We start from the raw sequence: 21755 nt of genomic DNA on the forward strand, positions 1-21755 counted from the left end.
CTAAGACTAGAGCTGTACTATTTGCAAAGCAGGAGATGATCAACTTGGGGTCAGGAGTCCCCAGCACTTCCAACTTCAGGTCTGGACTGGAGCACAGGCATCATCCTTAACAATGCCTCATATATTTTATTATCATTTTCTCATAAACCACTGTAGGCAGGTACTGCCCAGTGGAGATGGAGGCTTCAGGTGCAGAGGTCAGGGAGAGAGAGGGGACCCTTCTGTGAAGGGCAGGGCTGGGTTCTCCCCCACGTGGCCCCAGGTATAGAGCTGGAGGGGCAGCGAGGTTTCTGGAGCACAGGTGTCTGGAACACTATGAGCCCAGAGGGGCTGAGCTGACTTCTTCACCTTACGGGAACAGAATTATAGGAGAGGGGCCCAGGTTCACAACAGACGTGTTTCATGTCAGGTCGCGTGGGTGGAGGCCCACCTTTGGCCTGATCCCAATGCTGCACAGAGTCAGGGAGGCAGCGAGGCCAGCACAGCCTTGAGCCCCGGGAACAGGGGTTTGGGGGTCCCCAGGCCCAGGTGTCCCTTTGTAAAAGGGAGATGCTCCAAAGTGAAAATCAGAGGACGAAATGCAACTATGCACCATGAAAGCTCTTAACTTTCCAGCCCTACACGACACAGGATGAGGACTGGAGCAGCACCGGTTCTAATGTCTAGGCCTCTATTTCTGCCTTCCGGGTGCTGGGAGCAGCCCCAGTCTTCTACTGCCTTGGTTCCATTCCAAGTTGAATTAAGTCAGTAAATTCACTTTGCATTAAGAATAAACATTTTTTTTTTTCTTGCCACAGCCTCTTTTAACTCTTTTAACATTGATTGCTTGCTCACAACAGGAAGATAGGCTTTCTCAGGTCACTTCAAGTTTTAGGAACTCTGTGATGTTTCCTTCTCTTTTAAAAATACTGAGATTAGTTGTAGCATGCAATATAAGGTTTTTTTGTTTTTTTTTTTTTCCGCATTCACCACATTCTGGGACATCTGAAGGTTGTTCAGAGGAAAAGTGAAAGTCACTCAGTCGTGTCCAACTCTCTGTGACTCCATGGACGATACAGTCCATGGGATTCTCCAGGCCAGAATACCGGAGTGGGTAGCCTTTCCCTTCTCCAGGGGATCTTCCCAATCAGGGATCAAACCCAGGTCTCCAGCATCGCAGGCAGATTCTTTACCAGCTGAGCCACAGGAAAGGTAACACTATATTTAGATCCCATGTGTGCCCATGTTAGAGAATTAAACATGACTTTTAAAGAATATTTAGCACTCCCCCCATCCACAGCAATGGGAGGAAATAGCAGGATGCAGCTCATTTTTAGTGAAACTGTTAGTCACTCAGTCATGTCCTTCTCTTTGCCACTCCATGGACCTTAGCCTGTCTGGTTCCTCTGTCCATGGGATTTTTCAGGCAAGAATACTGGAGTGGGTTGCCATTCCGTTCTCCAGGAGATCTTCCTGACCTAGGGATCGAACTCAGGTCTTCGGCATTGCAGGCAGATTCTTTACCATCTGAGCCACCAGGGAAGCCTGGCCCCTTTTAAATGACAAATCCAAGCATTGAGTTGCTTTCAGGAAATAAGCCATAGTCAGTGTAAATTAAGGAACCACAATTTACTTCTCACAGGTAAATATAATTCACTAGATAGTACAATAAGAAAGCATGATTTTTTTCCCCCAAAATAACAGTCTCATGGGATCTGCTGATACTGCTTCACAGGGGGTTTTACATTTTTACTTTTGATTTTATATTTTTATTTTCTCAGTGTGTGGCCTCGTGGTAACCATGTCAGTGGGCTCTTGCTAATTAGATACTAAATAGTTCATATTACAGTAGTCGACAGCACTGTGTGTGGCTTACTTTCCTTCCATTTTTATCTCCTCTGAAGCCAAAGATTAAAGAAAGAAAAAAGAAAAAATAAAACAAAAATGCACAAATGTCTTCCTAGGCTCATAGGTGATTTAAAGCAAATTGAAATGAGATTGCTGGCAATATTCACAGCATTTAATTAAAAATACTTAAGTTATAAGACATACACCACATTAATCCTAAAATATTTAAATAGTGCATAATTCTTTTACAGATGATTTTGGCAGTAAAGGACTCTTTAATTTATGTGGAACTTGACTCTGATGACCTAGAAAGGAGGCAGCCAGACATTTCAGAGGCCACTCATGTCCCAGACTTCCATCCATGCTGAGCAGGGCTCTTACTGCTCTGAAGGTTTTCTGTCCCCAGATGAAAGGGAATAGAAATTGAGCTGTTTCAACTCAGTCTGCAAAACAGCCAACATTATGCAGGCTGTTAGCATATTACCTTAGATCTGATTTTGCAAACACAAGTTTTGAAATAAAGTATGAGGGGCTTTATTTTGGACAGTGGTCTTGACACAGATCATGGTTAGGGTTTTGACAGTTTATTTGCACAGAGTTTATTTGAGGCTGCTTTTAATAATTCAGGTAAGATCAGGTGAAAAACTTTGAATCAACTGCCTTTACAATTCAGTGTATGTTTAAGATTCTATGGGGAAGATCCCTGTCATTCATCCAACAGGGGAAAGAAAATCTTCTTTTAAAAAAAGGTGTTTTTTAACCTTTTGACTGTTCATCAACAAGAGAGAAAATTAATAAAACTATAATTAATCACTGATTTCTAAATAATGCCTACAAAGAAAAAAAAAATACACGCTTCCATTTGGAAGGAAGTTGAAAGGACTCCCAATAGATGGATTTTGGGGGGGAAAGGAGGAAGACTGGGGACACCTGAATTGTTCAAGTATTTGCTATTAGATCTGATGGAGGTCAGGGTCCCTGCATTTTTGATGATACATTTGATGAAGCGCATGGAGCATGAAATGTGCAACCACTGTGTTGCTGCCCGTCCGGTTCAAACCTACATGAGGAGGGTGGGCTGCCAGATTCACAATGGACTGGAATGTGAACAGAAATCACCTTTTATAGCCATCCCACCCTGGAGTACCAAGTGTTTTGTTGTTGTTGTTGTTGTTGTTTTTAAACTGTTAGTGTTAAATTGCCTAATAAAGAAAATTCATGAGATCATTTCAGACAATTGAAACAATCCTTTGTGACCCAGATTTTCATGTCACCTCTTTTGAGATGGGGGGACAGTTGCACACACATGTGTCCTGGCAGACACACTTGTGCTGACATCCTGGTCCCCAGAGGTGTGCACCCACTTTACCCATCTGCACAGAATCTCTGAGCACGTCTTTACCTTCAGAACTAACTCAAATTACTTGAGTAACTCAAGATGAAGCCAAGTGCCACCTGTGTTTGTTAATAATGATAATGGTATTAATAGTGATATAATACTAATAAACTCTAAAAGCTTCCAACTTTAGCTAAATCATTTTTAAAAAAAGACATATCCAGGACTAGTAAAATGTATTTCTGTGACTGAGAAAAATCACTATTTCAGCTAAGAAGAGTTGCTGACTTGATACCTTTATATTAATGCTGCACTGACATTCATCACCGACCTTGGTATCATGCATGACGTTGTCTTCATTGAGCAGTTTTTGAGAAACAATGAAGCCTATCTCCCCATGGGTACGTTTGCATTCATTGAAGCAAACAACTGCCTTCCCCACACAGACATCCTCGTACCAATGTCCTTGATCCTTATTTATAACGAGATGCATTATCACAGAATAAGTAAATGTCTAACAGTAATTTTTTGTACCCTAATTAATTCTTTCAACATTAAAGAAAAATACCCTGATAAATCATGAAAATTAAGCTGGCACATAAAGAAAAATTTAATCGTGTTGCCAGATATTAAGGTAGGAGCCATTAAAAGGGCATAGCTTATTAAAACTGTAAAGCTTAACTGGCATGTGATGGATAGCCTTGGATCAGTTCTACACTCTTGAAAATTTTCAACAAACACTCGCATTTTTTTTTTCTAAATAAAAGAATGGATGTGTAGTGTCATGACTCAGAACAGAGGCTCTGAGGTGGTTCCAACTTAACTGAAAACTGGTCTCCACTATCCCTGATGGTTCAGCCTTGGGGCAAGTCAACTTCCCTGGGCTTTAGTTTTCTCCACCTGTAAAACGTCAGCTCCTCTGCAGAGTGGTTATGACATTTAAATATGCATTAATTTGATTGCCTAGAATAATGAGAGACCGACACCACCAGAACACTGTGTCAGAGATAAGTAAAATAATATAGACTTCCCCAGTGTCTCAGATGGTAAGGAATCTGCATGCAATGCAGGAGATCCAGATTCCATCCCTGGGTTGGGAAGATCCCCTGGAGAAGGGAATGGCAACCCACTCCAGCCGACTCATTGGAAAAGACCTTGATGATGAGAAAGACTGAGGGCAGAAGGAGAAGGTGGTGACAGAGGTTGACATGGTTGGATGGCATCACCATCTCAATAGACATGAGTTTGAGCAAACTCCAGGAGACAGTGAAGGACAGGGAAGCCTGGGGTTCTGCAGTTTATGGGGTTGCAAAGAATTGGGCATAACTTACTGAATGAACAACAACAAAATAACATGATTAGAAATACAATAAATACTGTCACAGAACAGGAGTTCAAAGAAATTTAAACTGACATTAGTTAGTGGCTTAGCCAAACTGGTAGCTTTGACTTCATAATCACAGAGAATTCTCACCACAACCTGTTAACAAACAGTTAATGGGAAAACCACCAAGACCCAATAAAAGCAGGTAACTAAACACATGAGGCAAAAATAAAAGTGTTTTTAATGAAAGAGCTTGTCATTTAATGTGTGTGTGTGGACAGGTTCCCAAAGCATTACCTGAACTACACCCAGAAAGTGCTTGTATCTCATCCATGAATCACCGTGCCTTGGCTGCTTAAGTCTTAGACATTGAAAGAAAACTACAAGGTAAATTGAAAGAAAATGAAAAGCCATATGAAAAATTCATCAGGTTGATTTCAGGTCCGCCTGCCTTTGCAAAATACACGATCTCTTTTGACCTAAAGACAGAAAGCCCACTTTATTTGAATGGCAATTCAGTTTCCTTTGTATTTAAGGCTGATTTGAACCCCATGTTCTACCAAAGGATCAGGGCTGTGAATCGGCAAAATCAACCGTGAATCTCCAGACCTCAGCAACATCAAAATTGGACAATTCATAGAAGAGCAAAGAAAAGGCGCATTAGCTCGAATCAACTTCCTTAAACCATCTGCATAACAGTGAAAGCTCCCAGGAGCTGTCCCCAAGGGCTCTGGGGGGATAAGCAAGCTTCCTGCTGCATCTAATTCTCTCACAACCCAAGTACCATATTCATAATTTCATCTTGAGTGCCAGAGACAAAGCACAAGAAGGAAGTATGTGTGTTTTAAATATGAGACGTGTTCACTCCAGGGCAACACCTGGCACTCTGCAAAAGCAGAATGAATGACTTTAAAGACGATATGTGCAATAGCAAAGACTGCTGAGTGTCATCTGGATGGGGTGAGTCGATATAAATGATCAGGATGACTGTCTGGATGGTCCCTTCAATGCATGGTTTCATAAGATACTGGATGAAACGGTCCCTGCAAGCTTTAGAAGGGGCTCTGATCAGCAATCCTGGGGTGTCAGTTTTGATCTCCCTGTTGCCCTCTGTCCCAAGTTACCCCTGCAAGATTCTTGGGGTGTCAGACAGTTTGAGACAACCCATTGACCTTGGAGCAAAGGGGATTTTAGGATGAATTATCCAGTCAGTGGGTGTTTTACTCAGCACCAGCTTTGCACTGTGACAAATACATGGTGGGGATATTTGCTTGGGGTTGAATTAAGATGTGAAATCTGTAGATTTGGATGTTACAAACCATCCCAGTGTAGCAGTCACCAATTTGTAGGTGCAAGGAACCAAATGCTTATACACCCTTAATCCCTATGGTGAAATCTGAAACCCAGATGTGATGGTATTAGGATGGCCCCAGGAAGTTCCTGGGTCATGAGGGTGGAGCCGCCACGGAAAAGACGAACTCCCTTGGGAAAGAGACCCCACACAGCTCCCTTCCTTCCTTCTGCATCCTGAGGATACGGGTCTGCGGTTTGTGACCCATAGGTGGGCTCCCACCAGAACCAGAACCCAACCATGCTGATCTTGGAGCTCCAGCCTCTAGAGCTGGGGGGAATATGTTTCTTGTCGTTTATAGACTACTCACTCTGGTGTTTTGTTAGAGCAGCTTGATTTGACAAGGACGATCAGGTATAAAGGATCATGTATTTTCCTGCCTTCCACCATTTGAGCGTGCAGGAGACTTCCAGGTGTTTCCAGGCTCAAGCTCACACAACTCACAATGGGTGCTGCCAATCTCAATGTGGCATCCAGTTGTGTGGGTTGTATATATCTGTATGCTCACATCTACTGTGTGTCCAAGGATGGAACTGTGGCAGGGGTCTTGCTGGTACCCCAAGAGCTCGTAAGACCTCCGGTCGAGGAGGCCCAAGACCCATGAGGCCACAGAGAAAGGAAGAGGGGAGGAGGCAGTGCTCTCACACACGAGAGCATACGGTGATGGGGACGGAGGGGCCACGGGCCTGGGAGGGACCAGTCATGTGGTGTCCCCGGAGGCCCGTTGTTCAGACATCTACCACACCCAGAAGTGCAGCCTTCTCTGTGTGCGGAAGGGAGACATCCACCACCAACACAGGGGGCTGCAGCCTCACCCCCGAACACACGGCTGACTCAGCGCAGTGGAGGTAAGCTTGCTTGTGCTGGGCAGTGGGCAACAGGGTGACCGCTCCCTGCTCAGCCTTCTACCTCTCCCCCAGCCCTCAGCAGTGGCCGTGAAGAGGGGAGCAGGTGATCAGAAGAGAAACCAAGGCTGCTTCCAGGGTCAGCTTCCAGGATGCTGGCCACACAGCCCAGCAAGTATGTGTATTAGGGGGAGAAGATGTGGTCCCAGCCAACAATACAGTGAGCATCTTCCCCAGAGTGAGCGCTTTCAGTAAGTGAACACGACTTCCACATCAGGGACCCGGATGGGGTGACGGTGAAGGGTGCTCCAGGGGGCACAGGTAACAGCGCTTGCAAGGTTACAAAATCACTGAGACACCTCAGATAAACTGCTCACACAGACGAGGAGGGGACAAGAGGGAACACAAAGCTGAATGCCAGAAGACAGGAATACAGGTACACTTTAGTTTCTTCTTTTCAAATTAAATTCTACAATTACGGTATATTCATTTCTTACTGTGGCTGTGATTTTTAAGCTGTTATCTAAAAAAATACAGTTGCTTAAATACAGGAAAAAATGCTATCATTACTGCTCTTCTAAATGTCAATATGGACCAAAAAGATCACTCGTTTTACCTGGTAATGAGAAAAACTGTGCTTCAAGTTTATATATTCGATATCTCACATTAACTACTAAAATGCTAATATGGACCAAAAAGATCACTCGTTTTACCTGGTAATGAGAAAAACTGTCCTTCAAGTTTATATACTCGGTATCTCACATTAACTACTAAATTTTATCCAGCAATTCACTTTACTACTTCTAATACTGAAATAGACAGAAGTGTAGAAATTATAATTATGGAATAAATAAATTTTCCACCAAGTTACTCCATAGAGAATGGGGCTTAGAAACGGGAAGAACCGCAGACCTAATTCCACGTGTTGGTATGACTCATGGGTTGGCCCTGAAGTGATGGGCACTCCCATCACCCGGTACAATGTCTCATAGTAAATGGAGACACAGCCTTAATTGGAATGATGACTTCTCTCTCCCTTAATGGACAGCAATTATCACGTTAATGGTGCCAAGAGGCATCTAACAACACATTTTTATTGTAATTTTAATGGCACAGCATACAAGTATGACATTTTCTTTCCTCTTTGGCATTTCCCTCTCCCATTCCTTATTGAAGGGGGTTGGTGATAGGGACTCATGAGTTTAGGGTTATAGGATTGTATTCACATTGTGGATAAACCGTGTCTGTCTGTGGTTGAGCACGATATGACTTTGCCAAATAAGAAAAGCACAAAACTAAATCTTTCAAGAAAGTATGGAAGGAATTTCTCAGTTGCTTTGACTTTAAAATAGTTGAGTCTTAAGAATATGGCTGCGTCGGGTAATGTCTGAAGCCCCAGTGAATCTATAAATTCCATTGTATTTCAATATAATCATTTTTCTTTCTTTTTTTTTTTTTGCCATGTATATGTTTGTGTGCATTGAGAAATATTATTCTGAGAAAGAGCTCATAGACTTTACTAGAACAGCCAAGTTCACAGCACAAAATGGTTCACAGTGCTTCTAAACAGACATTGAAAAAATATCCTTATTTCCCCTCCTTTTATTTTAATTAAGACTTTCTCACCTTGCTTCTATTCAGATATTGTGGACGTGTGTGTGTGTGACTGCTTTGTTCAGAGATCTTGTGCATTTCCTCTTGTAATCTTTTTCCAAAGGATCAAAGTGGACTTTCATGAAGTCCCCATACAATAAGATCTGTTCTGGCAAATGGGCACCCCAGAGCATGCTGGGGCATGGCTGGGGGCTGGGGAGAGCACAGGTTTAGAAGCCAGTGGAACTGGCCTCAAAGCCCAACTCCTACACACAATCTTGCAATGAGAACTTGGGGAAGACATTTGATCTCCTGAGCTGCAGTTCTCATTCCTAAATGCTCACAGTGTTTGCAGGAGACTGCACACAGGGAGTACCTAGCATCCCACTCACCATGAACCTATTTCCAGATATATTACGGGGGGTGGGGGGGGGGGGGTGGGAAATGCATTGGTGCCAAAATTACACTTGAGGTTATATTCAACCTAATGTGTGAAAATGCTAAATTCACACATTTTCTGCAGGAGTAATTGACATGCAAACAATTCTAGGGATGCTTTTTATTAGTCTGAGGCTTGGATCTGAAGTTTACCTCCAAAATGTGTGGCTGCTTCAATGTAGACAGGCAGCATTTTATAGTGGAAAGGAAAATGGAAATGGGGTTGTTTTGAGTAGACAAGTTGTATGACTCTACTGAATCTCTGATTCCTGAAAAATATCAAATTAAAAAGGCAAATAGGAATATGTTCAGAAGGGTCAACTGTCATTCACATATCCCTTACCCTCAGTATCATATCTTCACTACTACACCACAGGCTACTGGAGGAGAGAGAATTCAATTCACCTTGATTCATCTGCAAAGCCCCACACTGTCCTTGGAATAAATCAGTTGTTCAGTCCATGTTCAGTGCACGACGTGAGACAGGGAATTTCGGGATGAATGTTACTGATTCAGTGCTATTTCTAGGGATCACATCCTTTGAGCGTCTTAAAATATTTTCAAAAATTCAAAACTCAAGTACCACACTCAGTTTGGATGGAAAATTGGATGAGTTTTTGTAAGTCTGCACTAAAGAACAAAAAGAATTTTCTTCTTTATAGTGGCTTACTTGAGAAAAATTTACGTATACAGCACCAGATAAGACAAATTTTATGACCAAGGAATGGCTACTCAACCAATATGGGGGACAATGAGCTGAATGAAAAATGGTGACAATGAAAATTTCAAGGGCTGTGGATATAATGAAAATTGTCTTGATCTGTGGTTGCCAAGGCTGGGGGGCAGGGGTGGGGGCAGAGGGTGGGTTGGGATTTTGGGACCAGGAAGTGCAAACTATTATAAAGCAAGGTACCACTGTATAGCACAGGGAACTGTATTTAATATCCTATGATAAACTAATGAAAAAGAATGTGTGTGTATATGTGTGCATGTATATGTAACTGAATCACTTTTCTGTACAGCAGAAATTAACACAACACTGTAAATCAACTATTAAAAAAAAGAAAACATGACTTGTCATGAAATCTTAAACAATAAATCTGTGTACCCAAAAATCATTATATTTTTTTTCTGATAATAATTTATTATAAGTTATAACATCCCACTCTAGTGTTCTTGCTTAGAGAATCCCAGGTCCCAGGGGCGGGGGAGCCTGGTGGGCTGCCATCTATGGGGTCGCACAGAGTCAGACATGACTGAAGCAGCGTCATATCTCAGTGAGTTTTGCTTTCTTTATTGTCATGTGAAATAGCAAATGTTGCTCTTTAATTACCTGAACAAAATGGAATTTAACACCATACTTATTATGCCAAAACTCTGGCTATAATTCCAGAAGAATTCCTCCACTAAACCATGCATAATAATTCCCTTCTGATCACAATGCATCACATTTTGGTTTGCTCTGGTCATAGAAACAGTCAATAAAAGCACTAAATTTTTTTTAAGTGCACAATTGAAAAAACACAGGGAAATCAATGCAAACTGGAATCAAAAGGAAAATCTGGCCCATCTGGTACAGAAAACTGTAATTTGAAAAGATACATGCGCCCCAATGTTCACAGTTGCACTATTCACAATAGCTAAGACATGGACGCCACAGACAGATGAATGGATGAAGAAGATGTGGTGCGCATACACAACGGAATGTCACTCAGCCATAGAAAGAATGAAATTTCATGTCATTTGCAGCAATGGATGGATGTGGGTACTACGTGAAGTCTGACAGAGAAAGACAAATATCATATGATGTCACTTGAATGTGAAATCTAAGGTATGATGCAAATGAACTTATTTATAAAACAGAAAGACTCAGACATAGAGGAAAAAAAATTATGGTTACAAAAGGGGAAGAGAGGAGGAATAAATTAGCAGTTTGGGATTAACTGTGTTACTGTGTAGCACAATGAACTATACCCAATATCCTGTAATGAATCATAGCGAAAATAATATTAAAAAATGTGTTTATATATATATGCATATCATTCTGAACTCTGAATATTCATTGTAAGGACTGATGCTAAAGCTCCACTATTTTGAACACCTGATGCAAAGAGCCAACTCATTGGAAAAGATCCTGATGCTGGGAAAGATTGAAGGCGAAATGAGAAGGGAGTGTCAGAGGAAAGCATCTCTAACTCAGTGGACATGAATTTGAGCAAATTTCAGGAGACAGTGGAGTACAGAGGATCTTGGCATGCTGCAGCCCATGAGGTCACAAAGAGTTGGACACAACTTAGCCATTGAACAACAGTAAATTATATATATAATTTATACACACACAGACACATATATGTATATGAATGGGATCACGTTGCTGAACATCTGAACCTGAAGCTAACCAACACTGTAAATTAACCATACTTCAATAACAACAACAAAAAAAAACTGTTATATAAGGTGAACTTTGCATAATAAACACATGAAAAGATGTTCGACATTGCTCATTATTAGAGAAAATCAAATCAAAACTACAATGAAATATCAATGAGATCTCACCTCACACAGGTCAGAATGGCCATCATCAAAAAGTCTGCAAATGGTAAATAGTTGAGAGGGTATGGATAAAAGGGAGCCCTCTTACACTGTTGGTGGGAGTGTAAATTGATACAACCACTATGGAAGACAGTACGGAGATTCCTTAAAAAACCAGGAATAAAATTACCATATGAACCAACAATCCCACTACTGGGCACATACCATGAGCAAAACAGAATTGAAAAAGATGCATGTACTCCAATGTTCACTTCAGCACTATTTATAATAGCTAGGACAACTAGGACATGGAAGCAACCTAGATGTCCATTGACAGATGAATGGATAAAGAAGTTGTGGTGCATATATACAATGGAATATTACTCAGCCATAAAAAGGAACCCATTTGAGTCAGTTCTAACAAGGTAGATGAATCTAGAGTCTATTATACAGAGGGAAGTATATCAGAAAGAGAAAAACAAATATTATATTTTAATGCATATATACGGAATCTAGCAAGATGGTCTTGATGCACCTGTTTGCAGAGCAGCAATGGAGACACAGACATAGAGAACAGACTTGTGGACATCGGCAGGGGAAGACAATGGGATGAAAGGAGAGAGTAGCATGGAAACATATATATTACCTGTGTAATCTGGGGATTTGCTATATGACTCAGTGAACTCAAACTGGGGCTCTGTGACAACCTAGAGGGATGGGATAGGATGGGAGGTGGGAGGGAGGGTCAAGAGGGAGGATACACGTATGTATCTATGGCTGATTGATGTTGATGTATATGGCAAGAACCAATACAATATTGTAAAACAATTATGGTTCAAATAATTTTTTTTTCCATTTAGAAAAAGGTGAAGCTTTATTAAAGATATTTGCATTCCTGTTTTTTCTAATTCCCATACATAAATTTTGGGAAATTATTATTTTTTATTCATAATGCTTTCTTTTCACACCTGTAGGCTCACCGCATCAGACTCTGACATCCTGCATTCAGAGAAAGACTAATTCAAACCTCGCCCACCAGCTTCTACTAGAGGACCCTGGACCAGTGACTAATTTCTCTGAGTGTGACTCCACATATAAATAACCATCTTTTACAACTGATGATTGATCCAAGGATGAAGAGATGTTACATATTCAGGATGTGTGAGCCAGTGAACACAAGATAAATACTGGTCTGTTTTTTTTTTTTTTTCTTGCAAGTTAAACACACAAACAAAAATGTGGAATACTATAAGTAACAACTATAAAATAAACTGAAAAACAAAATACAAATGAGCCCTGATGAGCCCTTGACCATACTTTTCATTCCCATCATTTTCTCAAATTTTACCTATATATATATATACACACACACACACGTGTATATATATACATATATATGTACACATATATACATATATATACATGAGATACACACACACACATATATATATATATCAAAAATTGAAGGACAAAGAAAGAAAAATAAATAAATAAACTTAAACACATACACAAAAAATTCAACATCTCTCCAGGATGGTTTATGGACCCAACCTCCACTGTGGCCAGAGGTCAAGCCTTTGAGGGCTTTCTGCAGAAAGCCTCACAGTTGTGCCTAATTGTCAGACATGACCATTACACATGGACATCATGGGGAGAATGACACATCTATTTGCCTTGCTTGGTAGCATTTATTTAAGCCAAACATAAAAACTGTGGGACAGATGAAACCTTAATTTACATCTAGGTGATTGTACTCTGCAAAAGGAGTAATGAGGACATTTGAATGCCCAGCTCCTGTTGGTGAAGTCTCCTAATGCTTGCTCTCAATTTAAGTGCAAAGGTTTTTTTTTTCTCTCTCTCTCTACAGAAAACATTTCGATCAGGCCTTTCTAGGGCTGGTGGGTTGACCAGCTGTCTTAGTCGGCATTAATACTTCTATAATGACACAGCAAAAGGAGGTGGAACTGCTCCATGAATGATGTCTTTTCTTCACAATGTATAATAGTTGGTTTTTTTATTCATTTTACTGAATGTGCTTTAGAAAATGAAGCATCTGCCTGTTTGCTTTTCAAGAGCTCAGTGACAATATGGCATTTTTAATGCCTTGTTCTATCTTTCTGTATTTTTTCTCCTTTCTGCATTTCATTCTTAAGTTTTGTCAGTAGAAGAATAGAGAGGTTACGGAAATATGTAAAATGTTTTATGGAATGAGTTATAGCTAGCTCTGAACATGGAAATAAGGGTGGCAGGAAGCAGAGGTTTGAAGCCTTAAATCAGAGCCATAATATTCATGCTTCAGTTTCATCTTCAGTCATTTGTAAGGATGGACTAGGACAGACAGACAGAGAACATACACAGATACATGCTATTGTAAAATGAATTTTCAAAGGGTCTGCTAATACTTGGAACCTAATTAAAATTCACTGACAAGGAACTCTATATGTGTGGTATATCTGAACAACTCCAATTTCAAGACAGTCTTCGAGAACAATATGATCCTCTCAAACCTGATGTCAATTAGTGCAGTGATAAGAAGAAAACTTAGTTCTTAAGTTTTTGTTTCTGATTTCCAAGAATTAGAATTTTTTCCAGTTACAAGTTAGCAAACTAATAGAACATCATCTGATAATCTCTTTAAAAATCTGGACAGATATATATCCCACAATCTAACCCTAACATCACTTCCCTCAAGAACACCTGAGCTTGTCAACTACGTGAGATTGTAAGATGAACCATATTTAAATTTCCATAATACATTACCCTACTTTTTAGAATGTAGTGGGAGTTTTAAAACCACTTACATTCTATAACTATAGAAAGATTCAATCTGACTGGCTAAATCACTTGATAAGTACACAGGGAGGGAGAAGGCATGCAAGAAGAAATGAAAGCTATTTTATAAAAATTCCTTTCTTGTTTATTATAACAAGAGTATATGCCTTTGATTTTTCAAGACAATAATGTTAACATATAGTTTACTGGCAAATATCCTGAGATATGTTTAAAAACAAACATGGTTTGACATATACACTTTAATCTCAACTCTTGTGTATGAACTGTTCTTCAATAGACCATTTGGGGAAGAAATTCCTGATTTAAATCATCTCCTATCACATTTCTTTTTGGCTAAAGCCTAGGTTAAAAAATATTCATAATGACATACTTTTCCGGCTCATCTTTTGTTTTAATAAAAAATAAGCCTTTAAAAGTAATCTGTGTATTCTCAGTTACTCAAACACCTTAGAGCAAGGGTTGAGGGATTAAGACAAATTCCATTAAGCAAATTGGTTCAACAATGATGCTCTCCTTGGCTTGCACTTTATCCTCTTGTACTGTCACAAAACTAACATTATTTGTTTATTATGTGCCAGACTGTTGTTGTTCAGTTGCTCAGTCATGTCTCACTCTTTGTGACCCTGTCGACTGTAGCCTGTCAGGCTCTTCTTTCCATGGGATTCTCCAGGCAAGAATACTGGAGTGGGTTGCCATTTCCTTCTCCAGGGGATCTTCCCGACCCAGGGATCGAACCTACAGCTCCTGCTCTGGCAGATGGATTCTTTACCATCTGAGCCACCTGGGAAACCCCATTGTGCCAGATAAAAAATGAGAACTCATTTTTTTAGAACTCCAACAACCCAATTGAGCTCTCCAACAACCCAGCTGACCTAACCATTTTTATCCCATTTTATGGAGGAAGAAATTGGCAATGAGAATTTAAAGAAACTTCCAAGTGACAGGGCCTGTCAATGGTGGGGAGATGATCTAAACAGGAATGGACCCAGTCTGAAACCCATGTGTGGGACCAGGGCATGTTGCTAATGGCTGCTGTGACTCATTTAAGAGATGCTACCATTATGTATTTAAGATACATAATCACCAAGGACCTACTGTATAGCCCAGTGAAATTTGCTCACCATTCTGTAATAACCTAAATGGGAAAAGAGCTTGAGAAAGAATAGATGTATGTAGATGTACAGCTGAATCACTTTGCTGTACAAACTAACCAGTATTGTAAATCAACCATGTTCCAACACCAGTCCAATATAAAAAAAAAAAAAGATTAAATATAAAAAGAAATACTAAAAAGTTCCTTTCACCAAATAACAAATATTTAGGTCAGCTCATTGGTCACTGTGATATGAATGGATATTCTGGCCAGGTAACAATAAATGCCTGTACTAGATACTTTCTCAGGTATAAACTGGTGATTCTTTATTGACAGCAGATTCTGACAAATAAAAATACAAAGACAGCAGGTGAACTTTCTCTAATACTACCAGCTCTAGAAAGTAAGTCCTGAATCTTTCTGTAGGAAGATTTTTTTCTGATTCTTTGGTTACTTACTGTTTTCTTTCCCCCAAGTTTCCATTCTCATGAACAGTCTACATATGACATTTTTATTTTCTGTTCTTTGAAGAATATACAATTCTCCCCACCTGGCTGTCAATCCTTTCTGGATCTGTGCCCATTCTCTCCAATGTGAAGGACAGAAATGTGAGTGCATAGGGCAAGCAACTCACAGATAGAGGGAGGGCGCCAGCCAGTTTTCCCCACTGTTATTTGCAGCACATGCAAATATATTCAGAAAAAGTAGGATTTCAAAATATTTTTGAGGAGAAAAATGCCATTTAAAACAAAAGAGGATTGGGTACTTGTATGGTGTCCCAGTTCTTGGGAGTTCAGACTGATATGTGATTCCAGAAGCAAAATACTTGACTATCAAATTATCTCCCCAGATTCCAAAAACTAAATTTTACAGATTCAAAGAAATTGCTATCTTCTCTGTAAAAATGCAAGGAACAAAAGTTTATAACAATATGGGACAAAACATACATTTATAAAATTAGCACCATTTAAAAATTCTTTCCTGGATATTATCATATATACCTTTTTCAAGCATGTATAAATATCTTTCAGATTCTTCACATTGGGATGAGGTAGATTATTAATCCAAGATCATTAAAGTGTTTTCTAATTTTGTAAATGATCTTAAAAATTCTACAGTTGGTAAATAAAATTTATATATGGGATGATAAATATAAAGGTAGAAGATAAGGTATATACAAAATGAATGTGAATAATAAACAAAAATAGTAAGAATTACTGTTACTTTCAAGTGACACAATTAAACTACATAATTATGGCTGATCTAAAACCATGGTGACATTAATTTCAGTGACTGAGATTAGCAATTATCCGACTAGAAGGAAAGTGAATTTAACAATTTAGATATTTTTCACACATTCAAGGAAGATCTTTCAAAGTAAATAACATTTCCTCTTCAGTCAACACTTTTGCAGTTATTTAAGAAACTACACTTTATCTACAATTTAAATTAGTTGATTTTGTTTTTTTGTATTCATTTAAAATGGTTGTCTAGCCATCTAGCCATTAATATTTCTTAAATGGAAAATTGTTAAACAACATTTTCATTCTGAGTGGGCTTTTTTTATTTAGCTTAGTGTTACATAAATTACTAGGCATTTACATGTTGGTCTTAAACGAAACCTCAGTTTTACAATGAATGTATTAATCAAAAATTAGTAGAGATAATGTAACATTTCATAATCTTTCTGATTAACCATTAAACTTGATAATGCTAAAAGCTAAAACAATTATGTAACAGATGCAATCTCAGGGCTGGTGATGTTATTTATAATTTGGTTCATATTTGAGAAGCAAGAGGTCAGCAAGGAACAAGAATCACAATTATGTTCATATTAATGAATATTTCCATTCCTAGGGCTTTATCTTTTGGTGATATTTATTATAACATGAAATATTTAAGCAGAGAAAAGTAAAATCTAGTATCTCAATAGAAGAACAGTTAAACATACGATAGTATATCAAGGCAATTGAGTTTTGTCCATACTTAAAAACATAAAACAAATTTTATTATCTATTTAGTGTAATGTCAGAATACAAAAAGCCTATTCACATTATGATTCCATTGAAGCAAAACATCTATACATATAGGTGGAGACTTTAAACTAACATAAATGAAAAAAAGATATAGCAACAAGGCTAAGATACGTTTTCTTCCCTTCAAAAGTAAATGCTTTTGTTATAAAGGCTTTTGTAGTCAAATCCACATAAGACAAGAAGAAGGTGGAGGTGGCAGAAGAAAAGGCAAAAAGATAGGAGAGAATTAGGTCTTATTTGAATCCTTTCCAGAAAATCAGTCCTCCAAGGAATTAAGTTGCTGGCTCTTATAATTACCTTGTTATTAAAATTCTATTATAGTTTTTCTAGAAGATACTATGGCTACTGACAGTTAATAATTGATGTTTCTATCCATTTGCTTCTGCAGTTTATTAATCCAAGATGAACCCTGAGAGCAGGTAACTTTTTTTTTTTTTTAACCTTCAACATCACACTGATTTGACTTGTTCTACTTTCTTATACCTACTGAAAAATAAATTTAAGGAAATGTATGTCTAGTAATAGAACAGAGTTTATAATGTGGAACAGAATGACATAAAACCAACTCTGCCAAAGATCATGATGAGTCAAGAAGTGACTGAAAATATTCCAGATTGGAAAAACAAACAAACAAACCTACTGGTAGAAATTTTGCACTAAGGAGATTAAAAAAAAAAAAAAATCTAGAAATTGTCCTGTTGTTCAATGGTTAAGTTCACCATCCAGGTTGGAGAATTCCAGTAACATTAAATATCCCTTCAAATACGCCCAGGGGGTGTGGATTCTCATACTGTTGTTTGCTGATATGCCCTGTATACTGATGGGTAAACACTTAACAGCCCAGCATATACCACAAAGCAGAAAACCCATGAATGAAAACATCTTTATTTGTACACTATGAACTAGCATAGAACCCAGCCTGCTTGCTTTAGAGTCCTTCAGCTCCCTGCAACAAGGATCATCCTGCCTGTCCATTCTTCAGTCTTGCCCCCCAGTGGCGTGTAATGTAAACACATGCTCATATTTTCTACCTGAAAAATGAAAATCTTCCTTGGAGCACAAGGTTCTGTCCAGACACAGGTTCACCTCCCTCACATGCCTAAGACTTTTGAAGGGGTAAGTCTCTAAATCACACGAATGATGCCCTTTGCCTGGTTCCTATCCTGCTTTGCGGGCTCTTCCCATCCATAAGGCACCTTCTCCCAGTTTTGTCAGTAAAGGGCCATTCCAAAGAGCAAGTATGGCCCGTTTCCTTTTATTTGAGCTCCTTCTCCTCCCTTCACAGCTTTGGGATGAAGCACAGACCTCTGATGAAGCCATCCAAGGAGCTACCCCGCCTGCCCCTCATCTCCATGCCCAGGCTCTCTTCTCATCACTTACCGGCTTCACTCTCTTCTCCACTTATCCTGAGATGCCTGGATTATTTTCAGATTCAAGAAAACAACCCCCAAAAATGGGAAGCAGATCTAAACAGGCATTTTTCCAAAGACATACAGATGGTTCAAAAGCACATGAAAAGATGCTCAACATCACTGATTACCAGAGAAATGCAAACCAAAACTATAATGAGGGATCACTTCACACCTGTCAGAATGGTCATCACCAAAAACTTGACAAATAACAAATGCTGGAGAGGGTGTGCAGAGAAGGGCACCCTCCTACACTGTTGGTGGGAAGGTAAACTGGAGCAGCCATTATGGAGAACAGGATGGAAGTTCCTTAGAAAGACTGCTGCTCATTTTTATACTTCCTTGGGGACAAGGCATATCCTCTCTCATAGCTTTCAACATCCAGTAATACGACGTGTTAAGTTGGAATTTCTGCTTTGAAAAGTAAGAAGTATGGTACTAACTTTCACCAATTAACGCCCACTTTTTCTTATTATTTTATTGTGGACTCTTATGAATCTCATTTTAAACAAAAAAGAAGCTTTTAACTGAACTGTAAACAGTTATTAATGAGCAAGATTTTCCTTCTGTTATTGTCTAGTGTAAATACTTGTTCATCTTCTAATTTTATAAATGTACAGCTAGAACAGCAAATATCTGGTCAATTTTCTAAAAGGTTTAGAGTAAAATAAATCAATATCTAATTAAATAATATCCCATTCATTTTTTTTTTTTTTTTTTGAGTAGCCCAGAGAAAGTTTATCTGAAGAAAGCCAATTTTCCACTTCAGTTTGCTTGTTTGATTGCATCCTTAATTTATTTGGGTAACTTAAAGCAGTGCAGATCAGGAAATCTTTAACATATTGAATTACTAGAGATCTTTCAAATTCAATTAGTAAACAGCCTAGAGCTTATCTGCAGGGCCTGCAAACCATTACCATTATCAGTTTTGCAAAGGTACACGCACCTAATAAATGTTCCCCAACAATATTACAGTCCTTGTCCCCAGACAGTTTTTTCTGCATAGACGGTTGATTGAAAAACAAACAAGACTGACCTACACCTGCTTTAGACACCCCTAAGCAAGAAGAATCTCTATAGGAAAAAAAAAAAAAAAAACAAACTACTACAAATCAAAGAAAACTTCTAAAAGTTTCAAAAAAATTTTTTAAAATATAAATGCACTTCCTTCCTTAGGAAATCAATATCCACATGTAATTGTTAATTATACCCTGAAAAGTTACTTTCTGTTACTTAGGAATTTTCTGTTGGCATCACTGCAAATGTTCTAGAAATAGTACCCATTTCTTGGCCAACATAATTAAGCATGTCAAATGTTTTAAAAAGTGAAAGAAAATCCAAAATGTTCATACCTTATCCTTTGCTCCTGTCTCTAACTCACTGTCGTGAAATAAACTCTGTGTATGTACGACCCATTCACTCTGCCATTTAGGAGAAACTGACATAGTAGTGTAAAGCAACTGCACTGCAGTCATTTTAAAAGGCCTTAAAAATTATGCTGATGTATGGCAGATATCAACACAATATTGCAAAGCAATTATCCTCCAATTAAAAAAAAAAGCTATAATAATAAAGAAAATCTAAAAAATTCAAAGATAAATTTATAGTATCATTTATATGTAGAATATAAAATGTGATATGAATCAACTTATTTATGAAACTAAAACAGACTCACAGACATAGAAAACTAATTTATGGCTACCAAAGAGGAAGGGAATAGGAGACGGATAAATTAGGAGTTTGGGATTGGTGGATACAAACTACTATGTATAAAATAAACAACAAGGTCCTACTGCAACCCAGGGAACCATATTCAATATCCTCTAATAAACCATGATATAAAAAAATGTATGGTATATATATATATATATATATAATATATTTATATATATATATATATTTATAAACAGAATCACTTTGCACTGTATCAACACTGTAAATCTACTATAAGTTAATTTTAAAAATTAAAATTAAAAGAATACTCTCAAATCTGTTTAACTTTCTCTACTTCCTGTTTCTTTTTGAAGTAATATACCTCATCTAGAATCATTTTACCTGAATCAAGGTCACTGGTTTATTGTGTCATCAAATCAATCACACAACAGTTCATGTGCATGAGAAGGTCTCAGCCCCTTTTGAAAATTTTACTGGATGCTTTCATGTGTTTATTTTTATCACTTGTACACTATTGAGTGTTCAAAGGAATGTTTAGCCAAGTCACACAAAGAAGCTTTGCTAAACTGGCAAAACGCAATCCCTAAACTGCTTCCTTTAAAAGAGGCACCCTCCTATTAAATTCTCTAAATATGAGAGGACACTTAATTTGGAAGAAAGATTTTAGGCACATTAAACATTATGTATACTGGCTTTCCAAGTAGAAAACTAACAAAAGCTTCACAAATGTAACCTTTCTCCACTCTTTTCTTCACAAGCCTCTTATGCACCTCTAGACTTCACATGATATTTTTCAGTGAGACTTTTTGAGGCTTAAAAAAACCTATCATGCTTTTATAATCAAAAACCTTATCTACAGAAATATTCTTTAAATATCATCAATATTCTATCTAGGCACAAAGGAAAATAAACAATATCCTTATTTTTAGAGATATTTTTAGCAGCATATTTCTGTTTTAAAATTGCAGTCGAAAATTGCATTTTTTTACCATTGTAATATAATAGCAGATCTGATAAATGTCTGTTCAATTATAAGAAACCGAGGGTGTTGTTGAAAGTATCTGCAAGCCGTGCTTTCAAAGAATAAATACAGGTCAGCATCCTTTATTGTACTCTATAGACCTGCAGATACTTCCCTGTGTATATAATTTCTTTCTTCCTTGGCTCTTTTCTTTTTTTCTTTTTCTTTTCATGCTTAGATTTTCTCTAACTGATTTAAATGAAAACTATTCTAGAACCTCAGTCAAAACTAGACACTGCACCCAAACACTTATCTACAAATAACTTCTTTAAAATCCCAGTGAATTAGAAGTTTTTTAGTACAGAGAATCTCACTAAGGTAGGCAAGCTGTACTTCTTTTCATGCTTGTTACTTTATGTTCCTGGTATTCTGTTGTTGTTGTTTAGTTGCTAAGTCCTGTCTGACTTTTTGTGACCCCAGGGACTGTAACCCGCCAGGCTCTTCTGTCCATGGGATTTCCCAGGCAGGAATGCCAAAGTGGGT

At 38.3% G+C, this 21755-nt stretch overlaps 1 protein-coding gene across 1 annotated transcript in view; it reads right to left on the minus strand.

The window, feature by feature from the left end:
- Positions 1 to 21755, minus strand: part of CSMD1 (CUB and Sushi multiple domains 1) — a 2014689-nt gene that overhangs the window by 1181773 nt on the left and 811161 nt on the right. The window lies entirely within an intron of this gene.

The sequence above is a fragment of the Cervus elaphus genome, chromosome 32, assembly GCF_910594005.1.
Source record: "Cervus elaphus chromosome 32, mCerEla1.1, whole genome shotgun sequence".
Taxonomy (NCBI): Eukaryota; Metazoa; Chordata; class Mammalia; order Artiodactyla; family Cervidae; genus Cervus; species Cervus elaphus.